General features: G+C 41.8%; 1 protein-coding gene and 1 long non-coding RNA gene across 2 annotated transcripts in view; one reads left to right on the plus strand and one right to left on the minus strand.

Annotated features, from left to right (window-relative positions):
• The window catches only part of CFAP77 (cilia and flagella associated protein 77), a 59,776-nt gene that overhangs the window by 38,640 nt on the left and 5,192 nt on the right, over positions 1-15,944 (minus strand). The gene's annotated exons all lie outside the window — the stretch shown is intronic.
• LOC134175291 (uncharacterized) lies at positions 10,093-13,513 on the plus strand. The gene is made up of 3 exons (XR_009968961.1): positions 10,093-11,013; positions 12,104-12,287; positions 12,377-13,513. It is a non-coding gene; the product is annotated as an uncharacterized LOC134175291 (long non-coding RNA).

Genomic DNA, 15,944 nt, shown 5'->3' on the forward strand with positions numbered 1-15,944 from the left:
GTTCCTGGGGGAGCGCAGGTGGCAGGGATATGTTCATGGACATGTATAATTGATAATTCTTGCAGATAAGACAGGAAGCAAGCACGTGTTGAATGCACTTGTGTTCCTGCTCTGCTCAGGGAATGCCTGTGACTGTTCACACAGAGGAGCAGTGTAGGCAATGAAGCAGTGTATTTTCCTTCTGGTGACTTGTAAAAACATAGCCTAGAGACAACACACCTAGGATGGCTTCCATGGCTTAACAGCCATGATGTGATTTATTTTTCAGTTACATGGCATGCCTACTGAATATATTTAGCTAAAGAGAGCTAAACATTGTCATTTACAAAATCAACACCTGCATGTTCAATCAGTCTGAGATGACAAAGATCTTTATCATACTTACCGGTTTATTTCACCTCAAGATAATCTATGATCTTCACAGCTGAGCCTGACTTGGTTCAGGGCTTTGATTGGTAAGAGCTGAGCGAGTTACAAGTTTGGTGCTGGTGTCATAGCTGGTACCTGGCACGGTGGCACACCAGGCAGCTGCAGAGGCCCTGTTATTTTTACTGCATGGATCCTGCTTACTGCTGACCAGAGCCTAACACAGCTGCCTCTTCCATAGACCTTGCACTGGTAGCTACTGCCTGCATCCCCTATTATAACGGGCAGAAAAAGCTGTCCGTGCTCTAATAGCTATTGTAACTCTCCTAAAACTGTGACAACATCTTTCTTCTGACTCCCTATGGCCCAACCAGTCTTTCCTCTTCTTCTGTTTCCTGTCTGTAGAGAGAGCACTCGCAGGATGAAAGACAGCTAGAAAGGCAGGGAGAGCTGAATGTGGACTAAGAGCTGCCAGAGGAATAGGAGAAGAGAATTTTGCCCTATAAGCTTTAATAAGGTGGTGGGTTAAGAGAAATGCAGCTAGGGAGAAAAATGGGGAATGTTCTCTCTCCAAATGGGCACTGCTTCAGTTTGTAAAAGCACCAGGGATTCCCCATGTGGCTTAATTTATTATTTTCCCACTCGTTAAATGCCAAAACAATAAAGCAAAATCTATTGTTAGCTTTAAAATGCAGGTGATTTGCATGTGGCTGCGGTAGTCCTACTGCTGCCTTCATTTACACTCAGTAAGCCAAGGTACCTTTAAAAATTATGACTTGTTTTACATTTAATATACTGAACTGTGTTAACATAATATTAAGGGGCTGACTTCACAGCTTAATTGCTGATCACGTAGAAGGTTGCTTTAGCAGAAGCATTAGTCTGGCAGTGCTGTATGGCCTAATATGAGAGCAGCTGGAATAGCAGCCTGCACAAAGGGGCTGCGAGCTGTTCCTTCCCTGCTGTGATGCTCCCCCTAAAAGCACCCTGGAAACCCAGAGTAATTTTTACTCCACTCTTAGTTTACTCCCAATGGGCTAAAAGGTGTTTGGTGCCCTATTGCAGAGCAGTGCCTGAGCAATACAAGTAGGATGTAATTGTACCTGTACCAAGTGGTATGAGAAAGTCAGGTGGGATTTTTCCCCCATTCAGTAAGATTTTGCAGATGGGAAGGAATGCACCATTCCTGGCAGAACTGAACCTGTACTGTACTTCTCAGCCCCAGGTCTCTGAGGTTGCTGTAGAGAGATCGTGCAATTCTAGTGGTGGTGGTGTATCTCATTTTCTTCCTTCCTTCTTTGACCCTTGTTTGTGTCTGGCTGAATTCAAAGAGGACAGATATTGGAAATGGGAACCAGATCAACAAAGACTCTTAACTTCTTGAACTCGGAGACCTTGTGACAGTGTTTGGTCGATACGGCTGGCTAAGACTGCATGCTTGGGGAGGGTGAACTGCTGCAGCTCCTTTTACACCTGCTGTATTTTCAGCACACCGAACCACTGGGTCAGCACTCAATGGCAGGACATCACCTTCAGGGAGGGAGGTTCTGTAAATGGCAGCCTCATCCTTGATCCCTGAACTTCCAGAAGCAAATTGACGCACTGTGCTACCCTTCACCTCCACTGTGTTAAAAATATAATTGAAGTCCAAATACTGCCCCAAGATGTGTCCAAAATAAGAGGCACTCGAAGGCTTTTCAGGAGCTGAAGAGGTATCCAGGCATTACCAGCTACTTGAATCCATGTGTGTCTGACTTCCACACATGGCTCCAAATTGGCAGTTCTGGACTCCTTTAAAAATTAGCTTTTTTCCCCCTCAGTTAAAAAAGCACGTAGATTGACAGAGATGTACAGCAATTTCTAGCCCTCTATGATTTAAAAGAGCAAAATTATAGGCCCCTGAAAATTCAGGTTTATAATACAAGCACTGGCAAACTCTTAACTACAGAGAAGCTACCAGGCGTTGCAACAATAATTGGGAAGGGAGGGGAAAAAAAATCACACTGTGTTTTTCAGTGCTTAGCTAAGAAATACAACAAGAGAGTTTATTGCTTGCAAAACACAGCTGCACTGCCTCAAATTGGATGGAAAAACGAACCCTGATAATTTATTACACCCCTAAACTCACAAGAATGTACCCATAAATTACTTTTTTGGAGGGGGAGGGAAGTGGTACCACTGTAGTCCATTCTGCACAACCTACTTATTAGTATCATAATTTATTATTATTATGCTCTGCTGCAAATAGAGAGGCAGATAAAACTCAAATCTATTAAAACAACCGCTCCACTTTCTCTGAGCCACTGAGGGACACCATTCCAAAGGAAATGAGATAAATTACGAAGATGAATGTTTGAGTCTTGCATTGCAGCACATAGCTTATATATGTGCAAGAGCAGGAGGATAATTCAAGCAAAAAAGGGTTGTGTTAAGTTTTACCATTCAGGATTCAACACGGAAGGATTGGAATAATATCAAGTGGTCAATTAAATATTTCTAATGTATAGTTCTTTTTTTTTTTCTCCCAAAGATCCTATGTGTTAACTTGGAATGAATGTGCAATGCTGAAATAACTGCCCTGCTTCTATTGCAAATGCACTTGGATCAGCATATATATTTAAAAATATGCTTTATCCAGCTATTGTGAGGAAGCAGACACTATACTGATGAGTCTGAAAATGATATTGATAGAATGTATATATCCAAGTGGTGCTGATTAATTAGAAAGCTGATTAGAATTTAAGGCTGGTGAAAGGCATTGCTTAGCAGTCCCAAAAGGGCAAAGTGGCAGAGCAAAAATTACAGTTGTAAAGTTCAACACATGACTCTGTTAATGGATTTCAGAGAAGTCCACAAGAATTTTGTAATACTTTTCCTTCTCTTCATTTCCTTCTGTGGTTGTCAGCTGGACCAGCAGTTTTTAGTGTTGTCCTTCCCTTCCCTGCCATATGGATGGATTAACAGAGATGATAATTGTACTGGGAGGTTATTGCTCATTGCCCTCTTCAGGAGATGGGTCAAATGTCTGTTAGGTTATTGCAAAGTCAGGATGAGTTCGGTGCTTTTGGCCACAGTCACTGGGGTATAATGGAGCTCTGATTCTGGAGGCTGCTGGTCCAGAATGGGGTTAGGTACAACCAGCACCAAATCAAAGAATAAACCTGGCAGCAATTTTATTTCCATACAGCCAATTTTGTGGCTTTCAGGTTTATTTTTTAAAAAAGAAAAATGATACATATGCGATAAGTTCATACTGGACTTTGCTAAGTAATGTAAGAGCTGTGCAGGTTTAGCTGGCTTCACTTTAATGAATGCTGGGGATTCTCAAAGCAGAGTACATGAGAGACAAAGCCAGTGAAACCTCGATGGTCCACAGTGTAAACAAACTTAATGAGAAGAAAAGAGTCAGCAATCATTTCATCTTCCCTACAAAGCCTGCTGCTCTGATCAGGAAAACAACATCCAGGCCACGCAGTAAGACACCGAGACTTTGTGCTCTTGCTACAGAGGGAGGAGGAACAGGAGGGATTGATGAAGGAAGGAAATGAGGCCACATGCTTGCTGTGATACTGCAGATTTTTGTATTTACAGACTGCTGGTGGCTTGCATCAATCTGTACATCAGATTATTGCTTCTACACCCTTGCATACTTGTAGCAACTGTGTGTGTGCGTCTATGTTGAATGATTCTCTGCACCCTTTTGTATTCCATGCATTGGCTGATTTTTGTTCTTGTTTTTTTGTGGGGGGATTACTCTTATTGATGATCGTGGTACTTGGAATGAAAAATGGAAAGTAAACAAAATTCTTCCTGAGCTAAAAGGTATATGGAAATAAATTTATAAAGCTATACTTAACATTGCTCCAGGTTTGGACTTTGATATTTGCTTCTGCAGCTCTAAATGGTTTATGTAAGAATGTGAGGGAAGAGAAGGCAGGAACTTGTTCTACCTTCATTTGAATGTCAGTTACCAAATCCAACAATCTTAGCTTTTTCTTTCTGAGCTTTTTTTCACATCCTAGGTATCAAAGTTCTCAAGGAAAGCTGAATTTTCATTCTTCAAATGACAAGCTGTGCTTTGTAAGGGTATTTCCTTCAGATGCGGCATTTGCTGCTCTGGCAAAGTGCAGGGCCACTGCTTGGGCTCTTTTGGCAGCTTTTCCTCCCACTTTTGCCTTTTCCCCAGGGAAATGCTCCATTGGCATGGCCCACCAGCTCCTAGCATTTAGTTTGGTAGCTGGTTACCTTCCTCCTGATGTTCTGGCACTGCCTGTTTATGAGCAGGAAGGTGAAGAGGGGCCAGGAGAGGACACTTCCTTCCAGGCTTAGATGTGTACCTAATATGTGGTGCTTACTTTCTGTGGTATATTGATATTCAGCTTTTTCATAATGGAAACCTGTGGTTTCCTTGTATTAGAAGCAGTGGGTAAACCCTTACTGTTTTCGACATCACAGAGAAGCCCCAGGGCTGGCTGTATCTCTGTTACGTTTTTAAGGCATCAGTAAGCAGCATGCTTTCCTCTGAGCAACAGCTGCCTTTCTAATGGTGGACTGTGAAAGACAGCAGCTCTGAGATTCATAGCTATTGCTGCCTGCAAATGTTGCCTGAAAGCCATGGGATGATGCCACCTCTTATGAATTAATGAAATACAGCTTCATTATCAAATGAAAAAGAACATAGCATTTCCAGGGGGTTGTGCATTGCTTACACAGACAATAGAAGCATATGCATGAGAGACGTCGGTTGGGTGATGTTCACCTTCCTTTCCCATGTGTTGTAGGAAGCCCTCTATATAACTGAATTGTGGCTGGGTTTTCCAAGATGCGTGGATTTGGTACAGCAAGATGAATCCTTCACACTGTGTAAAACAGGCTGTTGCTGCTGGTCACAGCAATTATATTCTCACTTCCTAGCATTCTGCACTACAGGTGATGTTGGGCAGCTTTTGCCCAAGCTTGGCTAGGATTTTTGACAGGTAAAAAGTGTTGCATGTACTGAGAGGCAGGACTAGATAGCCTGGCATCCCCAAATCAAGGGCATCTCTGACCCTGGTACGTACATGGAGAGGGCACATGCCTGAAGAGGTTAGCTACGAATACACAAAGCTTGATCTCAGTGAACCATTTTGTGTTCCTTTAGGGTAAATGTTACTGCTGAAGCTAATTTTCCAACCCAGTATTTCCTCTTCAGGAAGGAAGAGGATGATACGAGCTTAAGCAGAGCAAGGATATTGAAATTTTAAAGCATTATGACACACATACATTTAATATTACATCACATGTAAGGGAACAAGCACATATGATTGCAATATTACAAGATGAATATAGGTCCTATAACATTAAATTTAGTGCCCTGTGATTGGTGATACTTTGTTTGCAGGTTTTATGTAAATATTACTTCTGTAGGATAAGCATCTTACCAGCTGGAAGAAAACATACAACTTTTTTATTTCCTAGCATGTAATTTCTGTTTGATTCACAGCTAATAAATAGGTCATCTTGTACTTTCGAAATGCCAACATGCAGTAATTCAGTGAAATAGAGACTCTACATTAAAAAGCTGTCAACCTCAGTGCAATTTTCCTGCACCCTATGTGCTGGAAAGATACCTTGTCACTCATGGTTCAGCTCTGTTTGCCTGAAATATCTCTTCTTCTGCATAAATAATGAATATAGTTGCATGGAAATATCTGGCACAATATCTGTCCTTCCTCCCACTCTAAGGAGCTGTGGTACAGACTCTGTATTTATTGGTTGATCTTCCCAACAAATCTTACTGAAATCACAGGTGTGGTAATAGTGTGTTCCCCCTCCCAGCTGCAGGTAGGTGTTCTCTGCAGTGCTAACCCCATCCTACCCGCCTGCCTGAAGTCAGGGGACTGCTGCCTTAAAGAAAGCTTTTGCTATTTAGTACAGAATAATTTAAACCAGTTATTTGCTTTCAGTGTCTTTCCATTTCTAATCTGTTTCACAGATCTTGCACAGAAAAGGTACTGGGCTGAAACAGATCCCAATTAGGAGCTTTAAAAATTAATTCTATTCTTTTAAAAAGGTAGATATAATTCCCATCAGGTTACTAAGCCTGTCTCCTATTTCATATGATCTGAAAAACACAGTTTACTGGGGTTTTTATGCCTTTCTCCTAGTAGCCTACTGGAGGTGATGGAAGGATGGCAAAAGCTGCTTCTGCACCTCTGATTTCGGCAGTAAAGTGCCACTGCTCCTAAGTGGGAGGGGGAAGAAGGCAGCAGTGCTTATTCATGGACTTAAAGCCAGAAGGAATCCTGTAATTCTCCTATCTGAAAAATCAGGATGCATTCAGGGGATCTCAGAGACAATTTTCAGATGCAGTGCAGAGAAATTTCTGCAACGTTCATTTTAAAACCTCTGAGCATTTATAACCCACCATCAAAGTACACAAACAAAATTTCAAGCCAAAGGTTTAATCCTGCAGGTGCCATATGAATGGTGTCCCCTGAACCTAAGTTTGCTAATGCAGTGTGAGGCAGGGGCAATGCTGTGCCAATGAAAAGCTAGACTGGTACTAACCATGAAAAATTTGGCAATGCCTTTTGTGGGTTTGAATCCATAGAAAGCTGAAACTTGCAATACATCAACCCTGCAAAAATGGGAAAAAGGGCGATGTGCCAACCCCCTGCAAACGGAGTTTTACAAGGGATAAAGCTGCTGAATCCTCACAGTGAGGTCCAAAAGTAATTTAAATCTCTCCCCTTCTCTTCTTGCTCCCAATTTCCCCATCCCAGTTGTTGTTAGATGCATCAGCTGAGAAGGAAAGTTAGGGAGTGACACTAATAAGGAGTGCTCAGACACACTAAGAGTCTTAAAAGGTTAGGTCACGGTGTGTTCTATTAAATAGAATATTAATTGAATTCTTGACATCTGAGGTGAACTGTGACATGCTCATGGGATAAATATTGCATTTAACAGAGCATCATGTCCTAAAGCTCTAAATACTATTGAGCATCAGTGCCAGTCCTTCACAATAGATCTTAGCCTCAGTCCTCAGGGTACAAATGCTCCCTTGGAGTTTTAGAAGCTTGAGTGTAAAACCAGGTTTTGCATTTCTTGATTCTGTTCTCGATGAAGTCCAAAATTGCTTCTTCCATCTCAAGGCTATGCTCAGTCTCAGACTTTTGATTACAGATTCTCAATATACAGCTAAAAATGCGCGTTCCACATGCTACTCATTACAACCTATTGGGCATGGTACAAGAAAGGTTGAAAGCAAATTTCTTCCTTTCCACCCCCACACCGTAAAGAAGATTAAAACATTAAAAAGACCAATTAAAAATAGGGAATCTCATGGCAACATTTTCATTAACCCTCCCCAGTTCTTCTTTCTGTCTCATTAGTCATCACAGGGAGAGGAAGGATCATTTTAATTAGCAGCATTGTAAAGCTTTATTTAAGGGAACTGCCCCTCCTGCTGCTCTGTGGATTACCCTGCCAGCTTATAAATACAATACCAAATCATTAACAGCCAAAAACAACACCTCTGAAGGGTTTGGAAGAAAGAAGATCCACTATGGTCCATGTTTAGGGCTCTTTAACAATGTACTTTTTCCTTATTCAGGCATAATTCAAGCGTAATATTGGGCTTTACAAAACAACTCAATATCCTCTTACAGCAAAGCCCTTTCTAGTTGAGGATACCATGTGTTCAACTTTCTTCCCCTTTGTTTTCAAGGCAGTGAAAGCACAGAACCACATCTGATAGGATAGACATGGTAGATAGGATCACAGGTTTTTCCAATATCCCAATTTAGAATTACTTGTTAAATTCTCAAATTAAAGGCACTGCTGCACTCTAACAGCCTTGCAGGAGAGGGGTGAGCAATGAGACCACAACCAGGGGAGGCTGGTGGAGCATTTTAGAAAGAGGTTCTTGTGAGTTTAGGATGAAAACAAAGCAGGCACCCACACTTCATGAAAAGGAAATTGCTTTTTCGACTCATTGCTTGCTGAATTTCACATTTCTTACAGAAATGAGCCTAATGGGTCTGTTCTGTTAAGAAACCATCAGCCAGTGGTCCTGGCCAGCAGTCTCCACATACCTGGGAGCGCAGTCCAGAGTGCATGTCTGTGCAGAAGAACAGATTTGCTTTCCATCACACCCATGTAATGTGTGAATGAGCCGCACTGCAGTGCACAGGCTTGTTTTGAAACTAGTCTGAGCCACTACATTTCAATGAGGAATTAGATGAAGACCAAGATCTCTCACCCTCTTGCAGGGTCAGATATATTAATGGAAACAAACAGGACAGCGTGACCCTGGATCCTAAGCAGCCCAACACTTGGGAAAATCTGAATGTTGCCTTCCAGGCCTTGGCTATTCTGTTGTCCTGCAAACAAACAGAACATTTTCATTCTGGACCACACTGCAGCAGCTCCCTCTTTTGCAACCAGCAGAATAGTGATGAAAACATCACATTTATTAAGATGTAAGTGGTACAAAATGTCCTCCTTACCAAGAAACCACAACTCAGACTATTAGGAGTTCACATTTAGATCTGTGGCCTACTTTTCCTGACCTGAATATGTAACTATGGTCTCTTCGGTACACCTGGGTGCTGCAATCTCTGTTTATCACTGTCCAGCCAAGCCAACCCAGCCGTTCCCTTGGAGCAACCCATTAGATACACACAGGAGTTTAGGAGCTGCAAGTACTCTACATGGGGTTTTCATCTTAGGATTTGATCTTTTAAAGTTCTAATATACAGCTGAAGTTAGCTGAAAGTTTGAGGTAACTTCTTTGCTGCTGGCTGCCAAGTTCTATTAATGTATATTAGACACCTAAATATACCATTTTTTTGCTTGACACGAGATATAGAAGATCAGACCAGAGGACAAGAACTGCTAGCACTGAAGTCCATGAAGTCCAGTTTACCTCCCCCTGAAAGCAGGCTTGCCCTGGCTTCAGTTGAGAGCACTGAGCAGAATGTTGAAGAATAATAGCAGCTTCTTAAGAAACTAAATGTGCATATTCTCTCAGAAAAGGTTTAAAAATGATGCCATGAGCTTGATTTCATCTACATGAACTACTGTTAGAGTAATAACAAAAAGGAAGGAATGACTATCACTGAATGATTAATGTATTGCTACATAAAGTTCATTTTGTATGAAGTCAAAATCTGTGTCTGTGGAAGTTTACATAGAGAGGTGATATCTTTTACAGAAGTAAAACAAAGGTGGACTGAGCAGGTCACAGACCTGAGGTACTCCCCCTAAATGCTCATCATCAGAACCGAGGGAGGTTTACAGAGGCCAATGCCTTGCCAGGACCTGAGCAGGAGAACCGAAGCTTCAAGGGTTGTTGGTCTCTGGAGATCATGGTTGCTAAACTTGCTTAAAAACCAGACAGTGACAAATAGTCTGAGTAACAGCCATTGTAAAAGTTTATATAAGAGTTGCTTTGTTTTCTATTTATAGCTGTGCTGTATTTTTCTTGTAATACATTTTTAATGACTTATAAAGCCTAGTTATTTATTCTCCTGAAGCCAAATACTTTCTCACCCTGATAATGCAAGCAAATAAGCTTTGCACAGTAAAGCTACATGGGAGATGGCTGGATCTGCTCCCTGCACTGGCAGCAGGTGGGGGGTATGGGGTGCTATGGGGCATGCATGCTCCTAGCCTGCTGCCTGGCTCTTGGGAGCCCCATGGCATTCCATGCCACTGATGCAGCTCCCTGCTGCCTCTCTGCCCATGGAAGGCCCTGCCTGGGTTGGACTATTTCTAAAGTAGTAATTATTCCATCTCCATATTAGAGAGTTTCTTTTTATGGTTATTTTGCTCTACATTTCCTAATCCAAAATCAACCTTAGTTAAAAAACAACCCCCAAACCTGCAGTGACACATAGGCAGTGGCCCCTTCAATCTGTGTGCTGAAAAGTTAAGTAGCATGAACAGCAGACCAAACAAAAGCAGAAGATGAGACTCTTTGAAATGGTGCATGAAATATATATATATTATGAAATATAATTACTCTGCTAAACTAGCATCCACCCCTTAGCACAAATGCTGATTGCCTCATGATGAGTCTAACCAGAATGGTATTAACTCTACTGATATTTCTAAATTGTTATGTACCCAATATTTTCTTTTGACTCTTCTTTATATTTAGATTAGTAACTGTGTAATCACTTCATTAGTTTATTTAGATTATGTTATTTTAGGAAATTATTGTTTAGATCAGCCTTGTCCTTCCCATCTCTCTGTGCCTTCCCAGAATTAAGTAATATCTGAGGAAACCAATTAATTGTAACTCCACTGCTGTAATGGGGTCTGCTCTACGATGTGGCAATGTCTAATGGAGTTTTCATTTCCCTGTAGTGAGTCAACATTTGTTTAAGGAGAGAAGACTGTTAGGGCAAACCACACTGTCTGAAACACAGCTTCTACCAAGCCTAAGGGGTTGAACTGGCATCTTTGGGCTGCTGCTTCTTTTCTTGGGGGTAAAATTCACAGAGGGAAGTAGCTGGGGTATTGGAGAGCATCCTGATTCCTACCACAGGTTGAGGTTTCCTGTGAATGTGCAGAACATGGAGGACATACATGGCCTTCAGGTTTCACCTCCCAGCCTTGCAGGAATCTGGAGTGCTGAAATGGACCTGTCACCCAGTGAAGGTTTGACAGCCCTTTTTCAATGCATGGTCTTCCTTAGAGAATACTTGTTTACCTGGCCTGGGTCCTCACACTGCAGTTGCATTAGGTAGTCCTTGTCAAGGACTAGAAGCCCATTGTGGTAGTGGGCTCTCAAAGAATAAAGTCTTATGCCCAAGGAAGCTGCTTGTCCCCATGTAACTCCTGACACACATGGGACGGCAGAATCTATAACTAGATTTTTTCCATTAATTGAATTGTTCAGAGTATTTAGCACCAGCAGAAGTTACATTTGGGATTCTGGATGGAGGCAAAGCATCCGGAGCCCTTTCAAATGCCCTAGTCCCTCCCTTGTTTGGGCTCTGGGCATCTTTGTAAGCCTCAGCCTATTTGCTGTTAACTAATGGCTGCTTTGCTTGGTGAACAGTGACAAAACTTCTGAAGTCGGTCTGCCTTTCCCTATCTGCTGACAGCTTAAAAGATTTGAAACAAAGCTACATTATGATGCGACTAAATTCAGCAGCATCTGATTAACAAAAAGGAGGCCACAGCTACCTGACAGCAGCCGGTGGTTGTTTATTTCCAAAACAAACTGCTGGCCTCAAACATCCATACATGTATTTATTTTTTTGTTTAAATGTCTCATTTCCAGGTTTGGGTTTTTGGTTTGTTTTTTCATGCAGCGAAATAAAGTTCTTTCAATTCTTCTTCTCATAATAAGTCTGTCCAGAAATGATGTTGCTCGTTGTGTTGAAAGATGGTTTCATTTTCTACTCAAAATTGGTATGAAAAATTTGCCTTGCCAAATGAACATTGTATACTGAACTTGTCAAATCCTCTCTCCTGACACAAATAAAAGATAACATTGGGTGGCAGCATGTAAAACAGCACTGACAAGACAGCTAGGATGGAAGCAAAGAAATGCATATTTTTCTCTTTCTCTCTTCCTGAGAAGAGTAGAGGAAACATCCAGGTGAGTGAATGTTGGCGTGTTACAACCACAAATACATCTTCTAAAGCCTTAACAAGCCGTTTCAATGCAGGTTTTATGATAAACGTAAGCAATTCCTTTTGTGATTAGTAAAATCATGACAAAAAGCTTGACTTTTTCCAGGCAACCAAGAAAGTTGCTAAGTCGAAGTGGAGTGGCTGGATGAAAGGGGTTTTCAGTTAAAAGTTCACAACTCTGCTGTGCAGGCTGGAAGGACTGCTCATAGCACTGCTGGAAATTATTCTGAGTATAATTAAAAATAAATAAGGTAATGATAGCACTTTCATTAGATCTGCAGTCACACCATGTAAGTGTTCCCCCCCCCCCCCCTTAAAATTGTTGATTGAAGGCTGTTAAGCTGTTTATCAGCCCAAAATTACATTGCTTCTCTCCTAGGGGCTGTCTCTTAAAAATCACAACAACTGCAGAGTTAGGAACAAGAAAAGACTCCTAAAACCTGCACTTTTGGATTGGGGGGGGGGGAGGAATACAAGCATGAAACACAGATTGCACCTTCAAATCCCCGATGGCATCACGCTTCTTTGTTCTGCTAAGAAAAATTAACCTCAATCTCGGCTCAAGGTCCCCCGATTGATTATCATAGTCATTTAAATACTGTAATCTCATTTTCAGCATCAGGGAAAGGGAGCGAAAAGAAGAAAAAGAGAAAGAGGTGGGGAAGCGAGGGGGAGAGAAAGAGAAAACAGAATAAATTATCTGACAAAAGGAAAAAGAGCCTTTCTGCTTACGGAGCCTATTTCAGATCCTTCCACTTGATTGGAAAAGTTGATGAAGTTTAAATGAAGCAGAATTAGAGGCTCAGGCCACTGAGTATTGACAGGGGCCCATGGAAGAATGTGCAATTCAATAGGCCTGATTTCTGTGGAAAACAGGGGAAAGGCCTAAATGGTATAATCTTCAATCAAATCTAACATCGACACTGACAAGGCAGGGTAATGAGATAGGCCAGATCAGGCATGTTGGTTAAAGAAATTAATCCCTCTCGCTGCACCAAGAGTTCAGCTTTGATGCCTATTGTATAGACCCCAGTCCCAGCCTATCTAAATGCTAACTAACTGCGAGTGTGATCTGGGACTGTGCTTTTCATTGCTGGGGCTAATCTGATAACAATTTTAGCTCCCTGCTTATGGTGGCAGAGGTAGCGCGGGAGCCTCTCACTGTGGCACTGCGGCAAGGGAGGAGAGGGGCAGAGTGTGGGGATGGACGCAGGCACGTTTCGGCGTGTATCAGGGCTTTAACACACTGTAATACACTGTGATTAGTGTAGTTACAGTCGCCTCCTGATTGGGATCTCCTGGGAACTACAGAAGCGCCCAGGCAGCGAGCAGGAGGGTGATAGAGAGAGGGAATGTAAAGGGACATCGGGAAGTTGAAAAGCATGCTGCAAACAAAGGGGCTCTTCTACCTGGCGAGCAGCCCGAAGCTTGTGATTAAAACCATCTTCATTTTTCAGGCTAGTTTACTCTTCACTAAGCAATATGAGGTTCACTGTGTTTGCTTTTCTGATTCCTCCCCCCCGCCCCCTTCCAGCCTGGGAGTTATGCTATTATTTTTAATCAGGTTTCACTTGTAAGATTTTTAGGCACAAACCCCACGTTGGTTTGCTTAAAAAAAAAAAAAAAATCAAACTAGAGATATTTCCCTTGATATTGAAGTTTTTCTTAAAGGCTGTTTTGGAATTCTAGTAATAGGCTCCTTTTCCACGCTACTTCAGATAAATGTGAGTAGAAAAGTCAGTGTTCATTTATTTTATACAAATGGTTAAAAAAGAAAATATCCTCCGAATTGCAGGTTCTGTCTAATCTGTACAATGTGAGCAGCCAAGCAAGAGCAAAACAATCCCTGCAAGATGACAAAGGCTTCACAAATTCAATAATTAAGCATAAGAGTATCTCTAAGAATTTGCATGGCAAGCAACCTGCCCTTGGGGAAAGTCTGGCTGAAAACTTGCAGAATTGTGGAACTGGAAACACTGGTGATTGCTGTGAATGTGCTTCATTTGCTTTATATTCTGCTGGGCAGCACTCAGAAAGAGGGAAAATATTGTGATAAAGGTTTAAAAATTATGAGATTTTTGCCTTTTCTTTGGGCAGCTGCCCACTGGTTGCCTGCCCAATGACGTCCTGTCCAGGACAGCCCTTACTGAGCCTCCACCAGCTTCCCCTCTATGCTCAGGACATTTTCTTGTGCCTTTTCCAGAGCAGAAAGGATGTTTATTGTTGGTAGAGTGAGAAGCAAGGACAGGGCGGAAATAAGGCAGAGGTATTCCTGTGCTCTTACAAGTTTTAGCTGGGTCTCTGGTGCTCTCAGGGTTCAGTGTCCCTAGAGAAGGGTTTGTGGATACGGGCAAAAGGTATCAGCATCTGGAATATCCCTGACCTTCTGCATGGTGTCTTCAATTTGAATTAGTCTGAAAACCATCTCTAGGACTAACATGGTTTAGGGCCAATGCCATAAACTGGTATTGGCTCTCCCCCAAAGTTTCTTAAATCTTTTAGACAATAAAGCCTGAATTTTAGGTTCATCATAAAAATTTATAGCCTGCTGCAGCTCTGGATGCACTGTGAGTGCATGGACCCATTTATTCATTTTATTTTTTTCCCTTTTCAGTCTACATTCTCTTGTCCTTTGGCTGAATTTCTGCTTTTACATCCCCAACAACTCAAGGAAGAGGCTGTACAGATTCTCTCCTATGACAACGCTGCTATTAGGGTCATAATGCAACAATTTGGTCTAATGGTTATCATTGTGCTGGCTGACTTCAATAATGCACTTTTAAATCAAAGGGCCTTTGAAGCTTTATTTCCATTGTATTAGACAAATAAACATAGAAGATTTTCTCAAACATAAAAGGCATTCACCTTGTAATGTTTCAGGGCTTATTAGTCTCACCAATTTGCATTGTTTTGTTCACATAAAGGATCAAAATGCCCTTTTGCTTGCTTTTACATACTGCCTGCTGATCATGGGGGTGAGCAGCTTTCAGTGCCCGGTGCTGCTGGGGCTGTCCCTCTGCCTGCTGAATCACGGCTGGCAGCCTGTAGCCTAAGTCCTGTCTTCAAATAACCAGAAGACACCCCCCCCCCCCCCCCTTTCATTCATGCAGAACGTTTATTTGCCTCTTGGAAATGCCTTATTTATTTAGTGGTGTCTGTGCAAAATCTGGGAGAGCACTAAAGCTCATAAGGAGTTTAATTTTTAGTGTACCAAATCATTCATTTAAAATCTTAAATGAGTTCATGCTGAGAAGAAAACCCTTAGAAGTCAGAGCATTGGAAAAACAAAGCTCAGAACCAAACCTAATGATTATTTGACTAACCAGCCCTTCATTAGCTTATTTCTCTAATGAATTATTGAGCTGTACTGTATAGACATTTCAGAATATGTTTTTAAAAGCATAACACTGGCCCTAGATTGCAAAAATATAATAGTAGTAGTGATATAATAATAATAGTAATAAGCACCCAAAATGCTGCATAAACACTAATTAATCCTCAGCATCCCCAAGCAGCAAGCACAGGAGGCAGGATGCTCAGCACATGGAGTGATTTGAGGTAAACAGTATAATTAACACCAAATAGAGACAACCTATTCCACCTACGGCTCACAGTACTTGTGGCTACACTGCTCTGTCTTGCAGGGGTTATTCACTAGAGACAGACAGGCTAAAATCTAGTCCCCAGTCAAGTTTTCAATAGATGCATTGATTATAAACAGCTGAGAGCAGGTATCAGGAGAGGGAATGGAGTAATTTAAATCAACAAGCTAAAAACTGAAGGAAGTTATCTCAATGCTTTAGAAGCTGCTTGGAGGGCTGTGATGCTGTCAGCAGAGTTTGCTGCACCTGGGGCTCTTGGTGAACATGGAAGTGACTGTGGGCTCTCAGGCTGTGCTTGAACCCACAAAGCACTCGAGGAGAGCAGAGATGTGCTGCAGCGACAAT

The sequence above is a fragment of the Pezoporus occidentalis genome, unplaced genomic scaffold, assembly GCF_034315485.1.
Source record: "Pezoporus occidentalis ecotype Australia unplaced genomic scaffold, CSIRO_AGI_Poc_V1 ctg68, whole genome shotgun sequence".
NCBI classification, from domain to species: Eukaryota; Metazoa; Chordata; class Aves; order Psittaciformes; family Psittacidae; genus Pezoporus; species Pezoporus occidentalis.